We start from the raw sequence: 23,610 nt of genomic DNA, 5'->3' as shown, positions 1-23,610 counted from the left end.
ACATTAAAAAAACATGTTAAAAATAATTTGTTAATGTATCTTCAACTTTTATCATTGTGGGTCCTTTCAAAAGTATGCATAATGGGTACTCATTGGATACGAAATTTAATTTTTCATCTAATGAGTGTCTACACTTGAAGCTTGAGTAAATCTATAAGGAAATAAGCTAAAAATACAATTAAAAAAAGTAGTTCTTTATTTTCCCTCCAAAATATTTACATGTACCTCTTTTTAAATTTATAGGATTTTGATTGGTTTACATATTATGTAAATGAAAATTTCATGGGCACTTTTAGGCTAAAATTTCCTCTAATTCATATCTTAAAATCCTTGACCTAATAAGGAGGCAAGCCCATTAAGAAAAATCTCATTCTACCATGTGAAGTGAGAGCTCAATGTAGAGGTTTATCTTTCGGTCAAGGAGGCCACCGAACTAACCAAAGGTGGGTATTGGATTAAATTCACACATATATCTACATTTACTACCGTAATGATTCAATATCAAACATACAAACTCAATTAGATTTGGATGAGAGCCTCTCTCACATGCAAGACTTAATAACAACCTTGTTTATTGAATGATTCAATATGAAAGTTTGTCAGTTGTGGGATAATGGGATATTGAAGAAAAGGAATTGGGAACATGTATGATTAAGACCTTCAAGCATTAGGTTCTGTGGTAACCAATTTCTTTGTGATTTGTCTCGGGCCCTGGTTATTTCATTTCAATTTCTAGAATATTGCAAAATATTGTAGTAAACGTGATCACTTTGGCTTCAACATTTTGGGTTTGGTTCTTTGGTTCTAGTGAAGAGAATTTGTAAGGTATTTGGAATAGAGCGGTCTCTCAGCTATGTTTCTCTAGGGATTTCCCTTTCTTGTGTGCATTCCATATGGACTACTTGTTGCAAGGACTTTAGGATTTCATGGTGAAGGGTCTCTTATCTTGGTTTATGTTCTCTGTTGAGGATGCACAAGGTGTCTATATCCTTCTCCTTATTTCTCTTGAACCGTAGCTCTCATTCTAGAATTATGTTTTTCAGCATGGTTTTGTTGGCATAGTTTGGGCCTCTGAGCACAAACATGGAAAATAGAGAGGTATTGGAATTTAACAGGACTCTAAGAGGGCACAAGGAATATATTCACTCTAACAAGAATTCATTGTTCTCTTTTTCTGTCAACATAAATCTATAGTGAATTATATTATTAAAAAAAACAAAGGATTAATTTTTTTTATGTCTAATACACTATGTTGCAGAATTTGGCACTCATCTTTTAAAAGAATCCCTCTCCTTAGCATCAAACAAAAAATTCTCAACTAGTTATGCTTGAACTAAATTCAATGTAGAAGAGACTCACAATAGAAACCTTATCTCCATGAGATTGTCAGGTTTAATATAGCAACATTATACTTCAACAATATTCATGCAACAAAAATAATTTCTTCACAAAATAGAATACAGTTGCAAATAAATGTAACAACATGGTAATGTACATATCTGACCTTACTTCACTGTGAATCCTTGGGGAAAACGAAAAAGGGAAGGTCCTTTATAGATTAACCTCTACACAAAGCTAATTGGATACAAAAACCCCTTTAAACCTAGAAGGAACAATTAAAAGGTTGAAACCCTAAGTACAAGGAATAAGCCCCAACACATGGAAAACAACAATACTTTGAGCTCTTAGGCTAAACTTCAAAATGGTTTCCAAGAGTACCTGGTAAAGAGACATCACTGGTTAAACTCTTTTAGGAGAAGAATTGGACTTGAAATAGACTGAATCACCTAGGCATCATAAAGCCATACATGTAAACACCCAGAAGCTAAACGAGATGTCACTTTTATATAAACTTTGACTACAATCAAACCCCTATAAAATTAGAGAAAATTTCTAATTGCTGGAGGTACTCAAAATACTTGTGAAAGATTTGCTTCTCCATTAACCCATCCAAAACGTGTATCAAGGAGAGACGACTTTTAATTTGAAACTAAACAAAAGAAAAATTATATAGGTACACGCATTCAAAGTTGTTTCTAATCACCTATAAATTAGAATATAAGACTCCTGTAACTTAGTGGACAACAATTAACAAGAATCATGAATTTTTGGTGTAAGAGAAGTTGGCGTGGACACAAAACCCTACATCTAGCAGGTAACTAAGCATTCAACACTTGAAGTGAGGCCTCTCTGCACGTGAAGTTGAAGGAAAAATAACCAGTTGCAAAGCGATGAAGGTGACCACCTATAAGTGTCGTGGTGGTTTGATAAAGAAATATCATGAGATTTTGTGTTGTACGATGTAGATGAGCAATTTATCATTTTCTATAGCCTAGGTGGCTGACTATAACCATTTCAATCCAATGTAAGAGGACTCTTTAATCATCTAATGTTCAATCCTACACTACATACAGATGGGTACATGGTGGCATCTAGGGGAGTTGTTTTCAAAGGGAAACACCTTATGATATAAATATTAATAAAAATATGTAGATTATTTGTGTGTGCCAGATTGATTTGGTTGCCATTACTGGAATGAAAATTAATAATAAATCCATGTTGTAATAGATTCTATTTATAAGACCATGCCATTGCCTATTTTATCATGTGCGTAGAGGGGAATGAGTGTGGAGGTTTTTAGTTTTCTTTATTAAATTTTTATTTCAAAATGTATTGAATTGAAATGTCTGACTCTTTAGATTCCACAAAAAAACTCAACAAAAAAGATAAGTAAACATATATGTGAGAAAATTTCAACATATAGTGCAAGTTCCATTTGATAAACACTGTTTACTATGCAGGTGAGGGGTTTACTGTGTAGTTTCAATTTGATATACATGTTCGAAGAGGCTTATCATTCATTGTTTCTTTATTTCTTAAATTCTATTAACATTTTTTTTTTATAAGTTCTTAAAAATTGTGGTGAATAGGTTCGTCGATATTCCATATGATATAGAGGTTTGCAGGTTTTCCATCTGATATAGAACATCACCAGGCCGCATAGATTGAGCTACAGTCAGAAGGATTTTATTATCATTTTTAAGTCATAGTGGAAAGTACGAGGTATAAAAACATTAGCATATATCTCTATGAACAAAATTTAAAAATTTTCTTATGTTAAAAAAAAAAACTTAAAACTAGTATTTCTCAATAAAAATGGTCATTAGCATGATCGCAAGGATTTATATTTCTCCATTAGATGGCCTTGTAATTTCATAGGTTTAACTTTCAAAACTTTGTATGTTCTAAAGAGCAACACAAAATTTAACGTGATTAACTTTCGAAACTTCATATGTTGTGAAGAGCACATAGAATTTAAAATAGGTACCCAATTATCTAATGTCGAAGGAGCCAATGAATTAGATTCTATAGGATTCATTTTGGCATTGGAAGGGAATAATGATGAAATTTAGGTTTTTTAGATGTATGTGGTAAAATATTAATTGTATAATATCTATGTGATATGAAAACAATGGCACAATTATTATAGGTTTTATGGGCATTTATTATAATTAACAATGCTGGGAGGAGGGTTTTTTTTTCAAATATAAATCCAAATCCCAATAATTTTCTTTCTCTTATATGTTGTAAAACCAATCTAAGACCAAAATTTTCATTTATCAATTTCAAAAGCTCTTGAAACGCAAGATCAAATTTTTAATTATATGACAAAGAATATCTTTTATTGAATTTTTTAGTTTTTCCTATTTATATGTGTAACATGATTTCCCTAATCCTAAGAAATTAAATTACCATACAATAATAATAATAATAAAATTTACAAATTAACACATTGCAACCATGATGTTATAGTAATGTTTCATTCACATAAATATAAATCATTTCACTCATGAATTACACTTATACATATGATTTATGATTTATGTAAATATGGAAGAGGCACATTATCGCTCTCCTCAAAGAACATTTAATTTTTAGTTTAATGTTCATGTCATATTAGTACAAATCTTAAGGTATTGATCATGGGCCAAACTTAATTCTTATAGGGCATCTACCCATAGCTGGTCATACTTGCGTGAATGGCCCATCATCCATCTTCTATCTGTAGCATCTTACTAGAAATGATGTAGATTCATTGATCTTGTTATGGTTATTCATTACCCTACCTAGACCTCGAAACAATCTATCATTTACAAACTGGAGATGAAGTTCCATCATACACTAGGGTTTTGCGGCTTTGGGGTTCTATAAAGGTATTCAACTATTCACAGTCTATATGACATGTTGCTCGACCTATAACTCTGGGTGGCCCATCTCCATGGTTTTCTTTTAGTGTTCCATTGACCATAGATGGTGGTTCATGTTGAACAAATCCTACATGCCTTGCATAATTTGTTTGATGAGAGTGCTTCTGATGATAGAGTCTCGAAGGGAAAGGTCCTTCTAGAACTGACACCCTATATTATTTCAACCCTATATTCCACATTTCCATTTACCCTAATTCACCTTCATTGTTTGTGCTGAAATCAAAGGGTTTCTTTATGATTCGATGGAGGTCCATCCAAGACTCCTATTTGCTCAGTTAAGGTCTATAATACGTATTTATACTCCTTTCTTCTCAACTCCAACAGATATAGAGTTTAATATTTTGTATTTGTTATGCAAGAACAAGTGAGTGTAAATTTATTTCCAATTAGGTTGCAACTACGTTACTTCTAGAACTAACTCTTGACTTTTCCATTTGCCAAGTTACTTCGACTAGGTACAAGGTTTCCTGTTCCATTTTTTCTGACTTTTCTATGGAGGAGGTTAACCTCTCTTAACTTTTCAATCCTGGGTTGTCTAACTATTTTTCGAGGAATTTCCACTTACATAGGTCATCGTGTATTGAGAAAATGGGCTTCGTGTTAAAAAATTTCATAGGAATGTATACTTTATTTGCTTTGTTTGTAAAGATGAACTTCTTGGTATCGAGCTTTTGTGAAAAGAGAATTTGAAACCCTCATTTTGATTTCGCTTAATTTATTATAATTTGGTGGAATCGTGATCTGAACCCTTGGTTCAAATTCAAACTACGTTATTAATATTTGCGTGTGTCATTGTTGTCGTTCTTTCTGGAATGGCATGTTAAGTTATTGTGTTATTCATAATAACCCATGGTTTTTGTTTCCAGAGATATAATTGAAATAGCATTTTATTTTCACTGTTAAGAACTTAGTTAACTGAAAGTTGATGAGAGTCTATTCTTTAAGCCTCCTTTATTTTTTTTCTTTCGTAACCCTGAATATAACAAAAAGGCTTGAATGCATTAGTTAGTTATTCTCAGTATCTGCAAGTGATAGTTGTTGTTCTCATTACTACTTTAGTTCTTCCACATAATGTTTGCTCGACTGAATGCTAGATGATTATTAAGCATTATTTTGTGAATGGAATTCTGTGGAGAGTTTTCATTGAAATGCTACACGTTCTTGAAATCTTAACAGTATATGATATTTTTTTAGAGTCTTTCATGGTTTGAAATACATTATGGGTGCTTTTTTTGTTTCTAATGTTCCTTCTGAATATGTAAATGACATAGTGTATAGCTATCTAGACCCTCCAACTCGTACATGGCTAAAGATGAAACCTAGATTCACCGGAACTTGTCTATTGGCCTCGAGTACTGTAGTAATTTTAATTATATGAACCTTGGATAGTCTTAAGTGAGCTCCTGCTTGTAGTTTTTGAGACTAACTAGGATCTAAGAAATAAAGACCTCACAACTATTTAGTATTGAACCCTTAACATCGCCGATTCTATGTAGGTTTAGGGGTTCACATTTTTGTATTAAATGTTCATCAGTATCACATTATCTGTTTAACTAATGTACTCAGTTCCCTTCAATTTATAAAAAAAAAAAAAAAAACTCTTTCAACATTGCTATTTTACCATTGCATTTCTATCTAGCTACATCGTACAAAAAAATATAGGGTTAGTTTCAAAAAGAAAGGAAACATGAACCTTGCGGAATTACTTATTTGTTTCCTGTTGTTGAACAAAATAATTTCATAAAGAAGACCTCACCACACAACCTTGAGACTTCCCATTACGTCCAATATCCCCCTGAGCCTCATATTTCCTGACATTTTATCTAATTGATGATAATATAACCTATACTTGGACCTCAAGACTATTCCAGTCCATTTCAGTACTATACACTCATGGATCAGTTTGACCATTCCACTGACTCTAGGTTCATCTCAAGAATCTCGTGAGTTCAACAACATTCTACTTTGATAAACAAAAATTTCCTTTTCTCCACCTCCTCCATTCTCTAGGCATTCATGGACGTGTTTTCCACTCAGATATGGGTTTTTTGGTTCCTCTCTAAAGAAAGAGAAAAGATTCATAACTGATTGTAATTTTGTAAAATTCAAGATTTAAATTTCTTTTATTTACTAATCTGAGTTCATAATCAAAATTTCCACACATCCTATTATTTCATTAATTAAATTTCATCCACTTATCCTAACACAAAGTTTCCTTATCATGCTTCTATTTTCAATTATAAATCACTGAGTTATGCAGAGTGAAAGTAATTAATTGCTTAACAAATATTCTTAAAATAAAGGGATTACAATATGATACCTATTTTTCCTAGAATTGTGTGTACATAACTTGATCTCCTTCTTGAACGCTTTGAGTTTTAAAAGTTTTCACGTGTCGGATAGATGTGTCTTTTTTTTAAATTAATGGATAGTATTAATTTTCTTTTGAGAATTTAATTTGAAACAGAGTCATTACAATTGTTTACAACTTGATTTAAATTCAATAAAAAAGGGTAAAAAATTAATCCTCTGTAATATCTTTTCGCAAATCAAATTATATCATTTTACTCAAAATTTGATACAAATTTGTCACTGACATTGGCTACATTACATGGAAATTGATTTATTAAAAATGAAGATAGGATATAATTGGAATATTAAAATAAAATAAAATATTGGAAGATGGGATGAAATTAAGAGATTGAAAGACAGAGAGTAATTGAAATATTAAAAATGAAGAAAGGGAGTAATTGGAATATTAAAAGAAATGAAACATTGATAAAAAATGATATTCAATGGTAACTGGAATGCTAAAAGTGAATATTAATATTGCCTGAAGTGAATATTAAATGGATATTATTGGTTGCTTATGTAGATGCATATTTATATTCTCTTACTTAAAATTCGATACAAATCTTCGTTATAATTTATCAAAACTCTCTTACAAAAAATACATAATTACATTACATTGTTACATTGTTAGTGATATTGGCTACATTACATGGGAATTGTAATATGAAAAATGAAGAGAGAGAGTAATTCAAATATAAAAAGAAGTGAAAATATTGGTTAAAAAATGACATTAAATTGTAATTGGAATACAAAAGGTGAATATTAATATTAAATAAAATGAATATTTGATATGATAGATGAATAACAATTGTATTAGTAGATAAATATTCACATTATTTTACATAAAATTAGATACAAATCATTGGTGTAATCTGTCAAAACTCTTTGACAAAAGAGACACAATAAGTGAGATTTGCTATATTAATCTTATAAATATAAATTTTAATAAATGTAATGTTTGTTATAGTTATAATGTTTTTATAATTTACGATCTCTATGGTTATAATTTACGATCTCTATGTGGTAATACTTCACGATCTCTCTGTGGTAATAGAAAAACAATCTGGGGCACACACATCTCTGGTCTGACTCATTGATATCAGGTGCACACATTCCATATATTTTTCTAATACATATCTGCTCATATATTTTCAAGTCTTAATAATTCACCACAATTACCAAAGATTACCAAAGGTAGACCTAGCACAGTTACTATATAGAGCATGTATATAGAGTCTTTAGAGAAATGTAGAGAACAAAGAGAAGCCAAGATACAAACAGAGTTAGTAGCCATGCAGGAAAATAAATTCACATCTGTTGAAGACAAGAGCCAAAAACAAATAGAAAATAAAATAGAACTATTGAAGAATAAGATGGAGGCAATGGAGACTGGGTTGTAGGTTATAGAAAAACAAAACTAAGATATGAACCAAACATCCCAGCAAGTAGATGCTGACACTTTAGAGAGTCTTAGAATGAAGGACATGATTAAAGAGCTAGAAGAAAAAGTGAATAGTTGCCTCACCCTAAATAGTCTCGGAGGTAAATTAGATATCAAACCAATTAAAGATGAAATGAAAAAATTGATAGAATTAGACCATGAGCATAACAAAAGGGCATTGAACCTTATAATATTTGGTTTGAAAGAGGAGGTAGATAATGATACATTAACACTAGCCCACACAGAATTACACAATAGATTACAAATTCAAGCAACGTGCCTCATAGAAGCAACAAGGTTGGGGAAACTAACTGAGAATAAAGGAAGGATGATCCGAATAAAGGTGAGCTCTATTGACCATAAGTATGACATACTGAGTAAAACATCAAGTCTAAAAGGAATGGGAATATTTATAAATGAAGATCTCATTCCAAAAGATCAAGCAAAATTGAGAAAGGAGGTTCAAAAGGTAAAGGAAGCTAGGAAGGAAGGAAAATGGGCAATAATCAGAAATAGAAAAGTCATTATTCGAGATAGAAACCTAAAAGATAATAATAAATAGCAATTCAACATGCTCCAGATTCTTTCTTGGAACTGTCGGGGCTTTTCATGGAACAAAGGCCCCAAGCTAAGTTGGATCTCGAATGATGTTGATATTATTTTTCTTCTTGAAACTTGGGAGCACGAAGAATATGAGGTCCCTAACATAGATGGATTTACATTATGGTCTACCTAGAATAAGTGATCCTCCTGTAGAGGCATTGGGGGTAGAGCTTATTGCATTAAGAATAACATCTCTCCCCGTGCTAGGATTTATAAAAACGACCCTTACAACCAATATAGTTGGATATAAATTACTGACATTTATGATAAAAAAGGCCTAAATAGCAAACTTTTATTTCCCCCTCACCAATTCTAACTTCTATAAGAAAAAGAGAGTAGACAAAAATAGTCGTTACAATGGTTTAAAGAATGATATTTCTAGCCTAAGGAATGAAACAATATCCTTTTATTGGGTGACTTTAATGCTCGAACTTCAAGCAACCAAGATAATCTTCTAAGAAATCATTCCAACCCTAATCCTCTTTGGTTAGATGAAGACCTTCCTCTGGCTAGCTGGTACAAAAGGAGCTTTGAAGACCTGAGGGAGAATTTGTTTGGGTCAGAGCTAGTCAAGCTCTGTAGTGCTCAGGATCTCATAATTTGCAACAGTCTAAAGAAGTGGCCCAATTCTAACCAGATGACTTGCATCCATGGGCTTTGTAGCAGCGTGGTATACTATGTTATCTTTGATCTCCCTCTATACAATGTGCTAACAAATTTTGAGATCTTAAACAACCATGAGACTAACTCTGATCATAGGAATTTACTTATAACTATCAATTTTGTCCTGTATAGAGATCCCATAGAAGATAATCCTTATAGCCAAAAGAAGTTAACCTTTGATAGAAATAAAAAAGATCTATTCCTAAATGAATAAAAAACTAATTTTCTTCCTTTATCTAATATAGACAACATAGAAGATCTCTATCGTAATTTTACTACAACCCTCTCATATTCTATTAACAAGTTCTCCATTGAAGTTTCAAGTAATAAAAGAAATAGCAAAACCAACCCATGGTGTGACAAAGATTGTAAAAGTGCGAGGAGCGCAATTAAGGAAGTTGTTGATGAATATCTTAAAATTATCAAGATAAAAGTATAGAAAGCCCTAACTAAAAGGAACAAGGGCACTATATTTGTAAAATACAAGAGAATCTCTTACACCTCTCTAAGGTAGCTCCTAAGAAATTGTAGAGGGAGATTCTAACTAGGAAAGCTAAAGATAATAATAAACTTGCTTTACACGACTAGAATTCCTATCTCAAAGGGATTTATGAATCTCCAAATGTCATGGATAACTTTGAAACCTTGCTCACAACGAAAGAAGTTTTCTCATTAGAAAGAAGTTCCTCCTTGAAACTTTAGTCCCTCCGGTGATCTTATATGGATGTGAGGTTTGGGGTTGTAGCTTCTCTAAAGAATCCTGAAGGAAGATTGAGCAAATCCAGAAGCGTTTTATAGCGTATAACCTCAAAATTAAAAGCAACACACCCCATCCTATTCTCCTTATAGAAGTGGGTCTTTCCCCTATCGAGAGCCTAGCTATGACTAGGTTTCTGTTGTACAAGCACAAACTCAATAACGTAGGAGACCATAGACTTCCAAAGCTAGCTTTAAATTCCACCCAAAACCACCTAAGGCTTAAACGATGTTGGTATAAAGACACTAGGGCCTGGTTAAACCATTGGGAGATTGACGAGAATGTTGCATTGCAAAACATTAATAACATTAAAAATATTGCTACTTCTAAGTTCAAAGAAAAAATTTGGTGTGAGAAAGATTTAGTAGCTAAAAGAAAATGAGGATATTATAAGGAGATCATCAACCCCACCCTAGAAGATCAAAAGTATCTCTCTGTTTTAACTAGCTCAAAGAAGAAAATTAATATATCGAAGATTAGAACGAACTCTCATGAGCTCCATAGTGAAACGGGTCGTTGGGCAGTTCCTAAAACACCATGGATTGAAATGTTTTGCCATCTCTGTGAGAATACGAACATCAAGGATAAAAATCAATTCCTCTTAGAGTGCCATGTGTACAACCACTTTAGGTCTTAGTTTCAAAATATTTTTTGAAAAACTAACCTTGCTAGCCTTTTACGTTGTCAAAATTATAGTGAGTTCAGGAGGCTTCTCTCCAAGCTTTTTGAGCACAGGAATAAAATCTTAAATCAAACTAAATAATTCATTTCTTTAGGTTTGATAGACCAAATTTTCGTCTCAGTGGACATTAACCACCACCACCACCACCATCATAATCATCATCGTCATATGTGTATATATATATATAATATGTTTTTAATGTTTTCAAATTTTATTTCTCAAACTATCTAGATTTATTTAAATTTGAAATTTGAAATTTTTGAAACCCTAGATTATATTATGTGTAAATTTGTCTTTTTATTTTTTAAAATAGTTTAATTTTTAAATTATAATAAAAATTTAAATTTAATTGAGCTCGGGAGGCTTCTCTCCAAGCTTTTTGAGTATAGGAATAAAACCTTAAATTAAACTAAATAATTCACCACCACCACCACCACCTATATATAAAATATGTTTGTAATGTTTTCAAGTTTTATTTCTCAAACTATCTGGATTTATTTAAATTTAAAATTTAAAATGTTTCAAACCATAGATTGTATTATGTGTAAATTTGTCTTTTAAGTTTTTAAAATAGTTTAATTTTTTTTTTTTTTTTTTTTCTGAGTAAATGCCAAATCTATTAAGAAGAAAAAAGATTATTTACAATGAAGTCGAGACCTCAGAGGGGGCATAGACCGGCCCTCTGCCACAGAAACTGGAAAATGCTACAAACTTGAAGGTTAGATAGTAACCCACTGGAGGATAATTATGCTTGGACTGTAACCTCTGCTACTTAAAGCCTGAGAGTCGCTGCTAGTGAACAGATTGACCTTGCAACTTGGCTACAAAACAAACCAGAACTAGCCCAATACATAGAAAGCACTGCAGAATTGGCTACTGCAGAATTACAAAAGATGACTAGTCTTAATACTGAGCAAAAGCTTGAGATCGGACTCGAAAACAGAGTTACAAAAAGACTTAGACAGAGGACCAGAGAAACAGGAAGCTTAAAACTTGGAGACAGAGGAACCATTCTTCGAGGAAGAGGCCGCCTTACACATTTTGTGTCGGAGAGTCGGTATCATTCTTTGCCGGTCTGCTGGACGAGGCTATCCAGGTTACGAGCCCGTCACTTTCAATTCCATCAGTTCTGCCTTCTGTGGGGGTAACTAAATGTAGAACGCCGTAGTCTTAATGAACAGGTTCGCATTCCAGAACGTCAAGATGATTTGAATATTTTTGCTGCATGGAGGCCTTAGGGACCGGGGAGTCTTCCTGCATGTTATCCGCAGTGAACATCGCCCCCTCCATCCCTCCCTGGGGGGTACTATCTTCCTGAGTCTGCGAGGAGGAAGAAATGGCCGGGTCGCTGGGGTGATCCTCCTCTTCTGCGAGGATGATGGTGATGCTGGCGGTCAAGACCGACCTATTAAGCCTGCTGTGAAAAGTGAACCTCGACGATTGAAATGAATTATTCGGGAGATGGCGAGCTTGGCTGGAAGGAGGTGAGGACGAAGAAGCAGAGGTAATAGGAATGACGTTCTGGGGCGTGGAATGAGAAGCTCTGCCTCTAGAAGCAGAGGAGCCTCCTCTGCGAGAAATTCCTCTACGGTGAGGCATCTTCAGAGTTAACCAGCGACTCGGACAGTGGAAAAGGTGGACTTGCAAGGAGAGGGGTGGCGAGCAAAGGCAACCAGCAGAGAGAGGAGTGCGGGCGCTCTCCCAATCAAACTCAGCGAGGCGAGGAGGCGGAGGGTGCAGAGAGAGAGGGTGAAGCTTATCAGCAGTAGAGCTAGTTGTCCTCATCCTGTCCAGGTTTAAAGGCCTGCTTCTGGGTGCTCGTACCTAGTGCTCATTAATGGCGTACCAGGCGAACCTCATTCCAACCCCTGACTGATATATTTCACGTGCCATGAAATCTGTCTGCATGAACGCCGGACGAGTGGGAGGCCAAGTGCCTTAATGACCCTCTTAACTTAAGCAGATATCGAGTTGTAACCCGCATCTGGGTAAAATAGTTTAATTTTTAAATTATAATAAAAATTTAAATTTAATTGGTAGAAATTAAAATTAAAATTGATAATAAATTATTCTTAAATTCCCTTAATAAATCATTCTAATTTTTGCAATTCAAGCATTCTGTTAACATATTAGATTTTAATAATAATATTTATAAGATTAAAAGTTAAATTACATTGGGACTGAGATTGAATGAGATTCGCTACATTACATGGCAATTGAAATATTAAATATTAAAAGAAATAAAGAGATTAGTGAAAAACGATATTCAATGCTCAAAGTGAATATTAATATTAATTCTGAATGTTAATATTAATTAATTAAAATATTAAAAGTGAATATTACTATCAACTAAATTGAATATTAAATAAATATTACTGGCCGTTTATATAGATGCATATTCATATTATTTACCTTAAAATTTGACACAAACCTTAGGTATAATATAACCAAAGTTTCTTACCAAAAAGACACAATTACATTACATTGTTAGTGAGATTTGCTATATCGCATGGAAATTGGAATATTAAAAATGGGGAGACTAATTGGAATACAAAAATAAGTGAAAATTTTGATAACAAATGACATTAAATCGTAATTGGAATTAAAAAGTGAAAGTGAATGTTAATAGTCATAGTCATATTCATATTCATATTTATATTATTATTATTATTATTATTACGAAAAATTCTATTATTTTTTATTAAAAATTCTCCACACTTGTATGAAAATTTATTGTTTAAAAATATTAATATTAATATTATTTTTATTAATATTCTTATTAATTAATAATATTATTAAATAAATATCGCATCTATATATTAATACAATCATTACCATTTGATATGAGTATAAATATTTCATTAAGCATTAGGTTTAATAACTTAAGGTTTATTTAGGTTCAATGACATCAATTATATATATATATATACACCTATTTTTACATCATTTGTTTTATGTAACATTAGATTATTTTATAACATGAAGTTTATAGGATTAGGCTTTTTAACATTAATAATAATGGGGTATTATGTTTTATGTATAAATATACGTATATTTGTATAAATATATGTATATTTGTATATATTTTTTTATGCTTGGTGAGACTACATCATCATCATGTACAATTTATCACCTCGATCGGGGTGGGGAATTGAACCGGTGACTTCACATCAAGGAGTGTCTTAACAGAGCACCTAATCACCATCTACCCAAGACCCCGTGGACTTACATATTTATATATTTGAGTTTTTGTGCATTCATGCATTAATTTTTATTTTGTCGTTCTATCTTTGAAATGCAGATATGGAGAATAATGATGATTTTTATTATGCCACAGAAGTGCACACTATTGTTAGATCGATAAATTTTATTTCATATATTCGGAGAAAACTTGATATAAAATTCAGCTTCCATCCTACTTTTGTTTATGAGCATCTTCATGTGTTAGATGAAATGAAAATGAATGTAAAATACTTCTTTCATTTTCACCAGAGGGAGTCTGCGAAGAGAACAAGAAGGGACTAGTAAGAGAGTGTGAAGGGTCGTGATCATTATCCTATTGATTTGAATTACTGTTGCTTTTGTTATCGGTCTCATTGTGTTTTCTAAGAGGCTATTCAGTAAATGGCTTCGAATAGAGTGTTTGAAATTCAATTTTGTAGTGGAATTCTCTGACATAAAGACAACAAAATATATATATGTCAGTTTCAATGTTCTTTGTTCAATTTCGATGTCGGTGAAATGGAAATTTTTTCCCATTGTTGTTGTAATGTAGAAAATTGTATATATTTGGCCTTAAAATGTCTTATTGTGTTGTTCTTCTTTCAATCCAATGTGTTTATCTTAGATGTACTTTTTTCCTTTCCTGTTCTGACTTTGTGTTCTCTCAAAATACATATTGTTCAATTTTTTGCATTTATGTTCCTTTTCTCTAATGGAGATGTTACTATTGTATTTTGTTCTCTTGGATTTCTAATTGTTTGGGTTTTTTTATATGGGTCCTTTTGTTGTATTAATGCCTTTCGTAAATGAAAATATTATCGAGGTTTATAACATTAATGTTGGGCCTTCATGTTCTTTCCATTTATATCAATATTCATGAGATTTATACTATCAATATATTCATGTATTGATATTAAGGTATTTATGCTTTACAATTTATGAATTATTGATAATTTATTGATATAAATGTATTGATGGTTTATCATGTTTTAATGGTTTATAGTGTATTATTGTTAATGTATTGATATTAATGTTTTGCATTGATATATTTATGGTTTGCAATGTGGTTCTTACATTGAATGTGGTCTTTGTTTATTATTGTTGTTTTGTATTATTGTATTATTTACATTTATAATATTAATGTTACAACTTTAGGGCTTAAGGGTTTTATAATATTTAATATGAAATAGATTCTCTCATTTTCAAAACCAACCATCGTCACCCCTTGTTGAACCTTGCATTATGACAAAGATTGTCTTCATATGAAAACCATAATTGACCATTTTGAATCATGGTCAACCATGGTGCAACATCGCATTGTAACAAATATTGTCTCAATATAAAAATAAATGATGGTTAAGCATGGTTGGCGATATTTATTTTTGTGTTTATAATATTTAACTTGGGGTTTAAACAACTTGCATTTATGATATTAATCTGTTGGGGTTAATATTATTCCCTTGGGTTTATAATCCCTTTGGTTTTTAGTATTTATCTATTGGGTTTAACACTCTCTTGAGTGAAATATTAATCCCTTGGGTCTATAATGATGGGTGCCATATCAAGTTCGTGTGTTTATTAATCTAAGGGTTCATATTCCTAGGGTATAATATTATTCATAGAGTTTATAATATTAATCCTATGGTTTATATAAATCCAATATGTTTATAATCATGGTCAACCATGATCAGCGATGCTACTATCTCACATTGTGACAAAAATTGTCTAACATGAAAATCAACCATTGTAAACCATGGTCAACCATGGTCCAATGTCACATTGTGAAATATTGTCTTAATATAACTTTCAACCATGGTCCATTGTCACATTATCACAAAGGTTGTCCTAATTGAAAATGAACCATGGTCAACCATTGTCAACCATCATCAACCATGGTCGATCATGGTCAAACATGGTCCAATTTCACATTGTGCCAAATATTGTCTCAATATGAGGATCAACCATGACCAACCATGGTCATCCTTAGTCCAACATAGCATTGTGAAAAAGATTGTCGCAATGTTAAAAGCGACCATAGTAAACCATGATCAACCATGTTTATTTCAGGGTTTATTGCATTTATCTAACGGTTGATATACCTAGGGTTTATAATATTATTTGCTTGGGTTTATAAACCCTTGTCTTTTTACTATTAATTCCTTAGGCTTATTATTTCTTTAGGTTTACTATTTCTTTGGGTTTATTAATCTAAGGGTTCATATTCCTATGGTATAAAATTATTCATATGGATTATAATATTAATCCTTGGGTAGAATATAAATCCTTTGTGTTAATAATCATGGTCAACAACATCAAATTGCGACAAGGGTTTTGTCAATATTAAAATCGACCATGGTGAAATGTCACATTGTGATAAATGTTGTCTCAATATGAAAATGGACCAAGGTCAATCATATTTATTTTAGAGTTTATAATATTTATCTTAGGGTTTATATATGTTGGATTTATAATAATAATCGCTTAGGTTTAATATTATTCATCAGGTTTAGAGTATTAATGATACCATCCAATATAAATCATTTGACTTTATATTCATGGTTAACGATGGAGAAATGTGGTGCAATGTTACATTGTACCAAAGATTGTCTCAATAAGAGAATAAACCATGGTCAACCGCGATCGACGATGATCTGACATTGCATTGTGAAAAACATTGTGTCAATGTGAAAACCAACCATGGTCAACAATGTTTATTTTAATATTTATAGTATTTATCTTATGATTTATATACCTAGGGCTTCTAATATTAATCCCTTGGGTTTAATAATATTCCCAACGGGTTTTTAGTATTAATCCCTTGGATTTATTATTCCCTTAGGTCTATTATATCAATATGTTGGATTTCTTATCATAATATTTCATATTTCTATGATGTAATATTGTCCATAGGGTTAATCATATAATTCCTTAGGTTTAATAGAAATCGCTTGGGTTTATAATCATGGTCGAATGTGTAACTATGACAAAAATTTTCTCAATATGAAAATTAACCATGGCCAACCATGTTTATTTTACCGTTTATAATATTTATAGTTAGGTTTAAAATATTAGTCCCTCGGGTTTAATATTATTGCATTGAGTTTATAATACCTTTGGGTTTTAGAATTAATCCCTTGAGTTTATTATTCCATTTATTTTACAATACCAATCTCCTAGGTTTATTAACATAAGGGTTCATATTCCTAGGTATAATATTAGTCATAGGGGTTATAATATTAATCTTAGGGTTTAATATAAATTTATTTTTGTTCAACTATATTCCGTTGAAAATCACATCAGAACTTTTTTGTTGACATGTTTCAAACCAACTAGTGTGGTTCAACATCAGGAAAAGATGGGGATTCAGATCATGACATCCCTTGAGTTTATACTCATGGTCAACCATGTTTATTTTAGTGTTTATAATACTTATGTTAGAGTTTATACACATTGGGTTTATAATTTGTATCCCTTGGGTTTAATATTATTTCCTTGGGTTTTTAGTGTTGATATTTTGGATTGATTATTCCTTTGGGTTTATAATATCAATCCCTTGGGTTATTAATATAAGGGTTCATATTTCTAGGTATAATATTATTCATGGGGTTTATAATTTTAATCCTTAGTTTTTATATAAGTCCCTTGGGTTCATGATTCATGGTTTAATAAATTATTTTTAAATTAACAAAAACAAACAACAATAACAACAACAACAACAACAAAAACAACAACATCAATAATAATAATAATAATAATAACAACAAAAACAACAATAATTATAAGATAAAAAATAATATTTCTAACTTTTCATAATTAATAGTATTAATTAATTATTAATTTAAAATGAATAAATGAATTATTATTACTGCTTAATTAGTTATTATTTATTAAAATTATTAATTGATAATTATTAATATTTAATTTACTAAATGTATTAGTTATTGATGATGATGATGGTGATGATGGCTAACGTCCACTGAGACCAAACTTTGGTCTATCGGACCTAAAGAAACAAATTATTTAGATTGATTTAAGATTTTATTCCTATGCTCAAAAATCTTGTAGGGAAGCCTCTCGATCTCACTATAATTTTGACATCGTAAAAGGCTAGGAAGGTTAGTATTGCGACAAAGATTATGAAACTGAGATCTAATGTGGTTGTACACGGGGCGCTTTAAGAGGAAGTGGTTTTCATCCTCGATGTTCCTATTCTCACAGAGATGGTAGATCCTTTCCATCCATGGTGTTTTAGGAACTGCCCAACGACCTGTTTAACTATGGATCTCATGAGAATTTGTTCTAATCTTTGTTATATTAATTTTCTTCTTTGAGCTAGTTAAAACAAAGAGATACTTTTGATCTTTTAGGGTGGGGTTGATGACCTTCTTATAATAACTTAATTTTCTTTTAGCTGCTAAATCTTTCTCACACCACATTTTTTCTTTGAACTTAGAAGTAACCATATTTTTAATGTTATTAATGTTTTTCAAAGCATCATTCTCGTTGATCTCCCAAAGGTTTAACTAGGCCTCCGTGTCTTTATAGCACCCCTGTTTGAGCGTTAGGTGGTTTTGGCCAGAATTTAAAGCTAGCTTAGGAAGTCTATGATCTCCTATGTTATTCAGTTTATGCTTGTAAAACAGAAGCCTATCCATAGCTAGGCTCTCGATAGGGGAAAGACCTACTTCTATAAGGAGAATAGGATAGGGTGTATTTCTTTTAATTGTTAGGTTATACGTTATAAAACTCTTATGGATTTGCTCAATCTTTCTCCAGGATTCTCTAGAGATGTTGCAACCCCAGACCTCACATCCATATAAGATAACAGGAGTGACTAAAGTTTCAAAGAGGAACTTATCTTTATCCCACATTACGAGGTTTGACATTTTATAATTATTTTCAAGATCAAAATAAGCTTTCCATCCCCGTTAATCCTTTTCTTAATGCTATAGTTCTAGTTGAGCTTGTGATGAATATCAATTCCTAGGTATTTGTAAGAATACACTTCCTCGAAGTTATTATTGTCATACATAAAAGTAGCGTAAGTGTCCTTCTTGGATTTGATAATCATAGCTTTTGTTTTGTGAGTGTTAATAGTCATACCCATGGTAGAGAAAAAATCCTTAAGAAGCCTAAGTTACTTATGAAGATCAAATTGGCACCTTGCGAGAAGAACAATATCGTCAGCATAGAGAAGAAGGATGATGACTATCCCAACTAATATCGTGCGAGAACAACCTTCTTCCTCTAAATAAGCTTCAGGGTTGTCGATGTAAATGCCAAATAGGGTAGGGTGGAGGTGGCAACCTTGTTTAACTCCAATATTACATTTAATATCTTTTGACCACCCCTCATTTCTTTTTAGCTTCACAATTACATTCTCATATAATCTTATAGCGACAACTCTCAACTCAAAAGGGACCTTTAGCTCTTCTAATATATTCCAAAGTTTGTTTCTAGGAACCATATCGAAAGCCTTTCTAAAGTCCACAAAGCAACAAAAGAGATTGGAGTTATCATTACGAAATTCCTCCACAATGATCCTAAGCATAACAAGGTGGTCTATTCTTGAGTGGTGCCTTCTAAAACCCACTTGGCCTTTAGACCACTTACCTTCACTTTCAAGCCATATGCTCAACTTATTTTCCAAAAATAATACCATATAGCTTGGCTAAGAGAGGGTCGATCATAATGGTCTGATAACTAGAGGGGTTATTTGTATCCCCACTTTTAAAAATAGGAATAATGAGGCTCTCAGTCCATGGTTTAGGGAAATCTTGCTTCAATGCTTGATTGAAAAGCTTGTGGATGTGGGGGATAAGGACAGGACATCTAATTTTTAAGATTTCTGCCTGGTAACCTTCAATGTCCTTAGCTTTCCCATTTTCCAGGCGTTTAACCCCAAAATCAATGTCTTCTAATGAGAAAAATTCTTTTTTTGTGAGCAGGGTTTCAAAGTTATCCATGAATTTTGGAGATTCATAAAGCTTTTTAAGATAGGAATTTCAATCATGTAAAGAAATTTTATTATTATCTTTAGTTTTCGTAGTCAAAATCTGCCTCCAAAATTTCTTAGGATCTACCTTAGAGAGGTGTAAGAGATTCTCTTGCCTTTTACGAATGTACTATCTCTTTTTCCTTTTTGTTAGGGCTTTGTATATTTTTATCTTGCCCATTTGAGGAGATTCATCAAAAACTTCCTTAATTGCTCTCCTCGCACTTTTACAATCTTTGTCATACCGTGGGTTGGTTTTCCTATTTCTTTTATTTTTTGAAATTTCAATTGAGAACTTGTTAATATAATATGAGAGGGTTGTAGTAAAATTATGATAGAGGTCTTCTATGTTGTATATACTAGATAAAGGAAGAAAATTAGTTTTTAATTCATTTAGAAAGAGAACATTTTTATTTCTATCAAATATTAGGTTCTTTTGGCTATAAGGATTATTATCTATGGGATCTCTATGCATGACAAAATTGATAGTTATAAGTAAAGGCCTATGATCAGAGTCAGGCTCGTGGTCATTTAAGATGTCAAAATTTATTATTTTGTTCGATAAAGGGAGATCATAAATAACATAATCTACCACAGTGCTACCAAGCCCATGGATGCAGGTCATCTCGCTAGAATTGGGCCACTTGTTTAGACCGTTGCAAATTATGAGATCCTAAGCACTACAGAGCTTGACTAGCTACGACCCAAAAAAATTCTCCCCAAGGGCTTTAGAGCTCCTTTTGTACCTATTAGCCAGAGTAGGGTCTTCATCTAACAAAAGAGGATTAGGGTGGGAATGATTTCTTAGAATATTAGCTTGGTTGCTTGATGTTCGAGCATTAAAGTCACCTATTAAAAGGATATTACCTTCATTCCTTAGGCTAGAAATATCATTCTCTAAACCATTGTAGGGACTATTTTAATCTAGATTCTTCTTCTTATAGAAGTTAGAATTGATGGGGGGAAAATAACATATTGCTATGTGGGTCTTTTTATTATTAATGTCACTGATCTCTATCCAACTAGATTGGTTGTAAGGGTTTTTTTATAAATCCTAGCATTGGGAGAGATGTTCTTCTTAATGTAACAAGTTATTCCCCCAATGCTTCTACGGGAGGATCACTTGTTCCAGGTAGACCATCGCATAAAGCCATCTATGTTAGGGACCTTAGATTCTTCACGCTCCCAAGTTTCAACAAGAAAAATAATATCAACATCATTTGAGATCCAACTTAGCTTGGGGCCTTTGTTCCATGGAAAACCCCGACAGTTCCAAGAAATAATCTGGAGCATGTTGAATTGTTATTTATTACTATCTTTTTGGTTTCTATCTCGGATAAAGGCTTTTCTATTTTTGATTATTTCCCATTTTCCTTCCTTCCTAGCTTGTTTTACCTTTTGAACCTCCTTTCTTAATTCTGCTTGATCTTCTGGAATGAGATCTTCATTTATAGATATTCTCGTTTCTTTTAGACTTGAGGTTTTACTAAGTATGTCATACTTATTATCAGTAGATCTCACCTTTATTCAGATTAGTCTTCCTTTATTCTCAGTTAATTTCCCCATCATTGTTGCTTCTGTGAGACATGTTGTTTCAATTTGTAATCTATTAAGTAATTCTGTCTAGGCTATGGCTAAAGTATCCTCATCTACCTCCTCTTTTAAACCAAAGATTATAAGGTTCAAGGCCTTTTTGTTACTCTCATGGTCTAATTCTATTAATTTTTTCATTTCATCTTTAATTGATTTGATATCTAATTTGTCTACCACATCAATATTTGTTAATTAATAATAATATTAAATTTAAATAATGATATTATTATTTATAAAATTACTAATTAGTAATTATATTATTAATTCATAATATTGTATTACTATTGATATTATATTATATCAGTGTGAATGATATTAAATTTAAATAATAATAATAATAATTAGTTGCAGTAATATTAATTAATAATAACAATTAATTAGTATTGATCCCTTGGGTTTGTTGATCTCTTAGTTTATAATATTTATTCCTCGCATTTACTAATTAATTAGGTTTATAATATTAATAATCCAATGTTGTTATTAACCATTTCGGTTTAAAATGTTAACTCCTAGGGTTTATTAATCCCATGTGTTTTTAATATTGATTCCTTGTGTTTATTGATGAATTTTGTTTATAATATTTATCCCTTGAGTTTAAAACATTAATTCCTAGGGCTTTTTAATCACTTGGGTTTATTAATAATTTGTATTTATAATATTAACCACTTAGGTTTGTAATATTAATAATCTTGTGGGGTTACTCATCCCTTGTGTTTATAATATTAATAGTCCCTTGCGCTTGTTGCTCCATTGGGTTTATAACATCGACCCCTTGAGTTTTCTAATTCTTTGGGCTGGTAATATTATTCCCTTGGGTTGATAATATTAATAATTCATTGGGTTTATTAAACCCTAAAATTAAGGGTTAAATATTAGTTGTAGGGTTTAATATTAATCCCTTAGGTTTATAATGTTTATCCTTTCAATTTATTAACTTTTTGTGTTTATAATATTAAAAATCCCTATGGTTTATTAGCACTTATATTTATAATATTAATAATCATGTTGGTTTATCAAACCTTTGGGTTTAAAATATTAATTGATAGGATTTATTAATCCCTTGTGTTTTTAATACTGATACATTGGGTTTGTTGATCCCTTAGATTTATAATATTTATCCCTTGGGTTTACTAATTCCTTGGGATTATAATATTAAACCCTTGATTCTATTAGTCCCTCAGTTTTATAATATTAATAGTTGCTTGGGTTTATAATTTAATCCCTTGGGTTTATAATATTAATAATCCATTGGGTTTAATAATCCCTTGACTTCCCCGGATGCGAGTGTATAGACGAGCCTTAAATCTGATGGGATAGGGGTAGTGCGAGGTGGAACGACACCTGCCTACCCAATACAGAATGGATCAATGGTTTATGAATGGAAGATCTCGACATTTGAGAAGCATAGTGTTCACTTGATATATTTCAAGTGGCTCTGGATCTCCCATCCTGTCCGACGCTTTGGTTAATGCCTTTGCACGCTTCGTCTTGCCTCAGACCTCGGCTCTCTTCAATTCAACATTAATGGTGGGTGCTTCTCGATGTGTGAAGGGGGATTATAATTTAAGGCTCAGCCATGAGCTTGCTGTGGAGCTGCCTTTGTCGATTCATTTGCATTACTATCTAGCTTCTGGCCTCAGCTATGGTTTCTGTCTGTATGGTGTTGGCCTCGTCTTCTCTGCTGCCTCTCGTAGCTTGAAAGGGGAGGCTACTCTGAAGCTTTGCTCTGGTCTTTATGCAGAGTTGCCTCCATTAATCCCTTGGTTTATCTCTTGGGCCTCTGGCCTTCACTTTGTCGTTGTTTTGATTTTCTCTGGCCCTGTCATTGTAGCTGCCTAGCCTCGCTCTTCTCCTGTTGCTTCTGTCCCCCATATGCCTCTTCGCTACCATAGAATGAGGTCCCGCAGGGGCCAACCTCAGCGCGCGCCTTCCAGCCCTTCCTCCGATTCACCTTCCCTTTCCAATGATTTCTCTGTTGGCCACTACCCTCACACCTGCAGTGGGAGAGGGTGTCTTCTTGCCTCCGACCACTAT

This window comes from Pinus tabuliformis, chromosome J (assembly GCF_031772625.1).
Source record: "Pinus tabuliformis cultivar Carrire ecotype Pingquan chromosome J, CPIR1, whole genome shotgun sequence".
Classification (NCBI taxonomy): Eukaryota; Viridiplantae; Streptophyta; class Pinopsida; order Pinales; family Pinaceae; genus Pinus; species Pinus tabuliformis.
The sequence above is the reverse complement of the archived record's forward strand: the minus strand, read 5'-3'. Positions refer to the sequence as shown.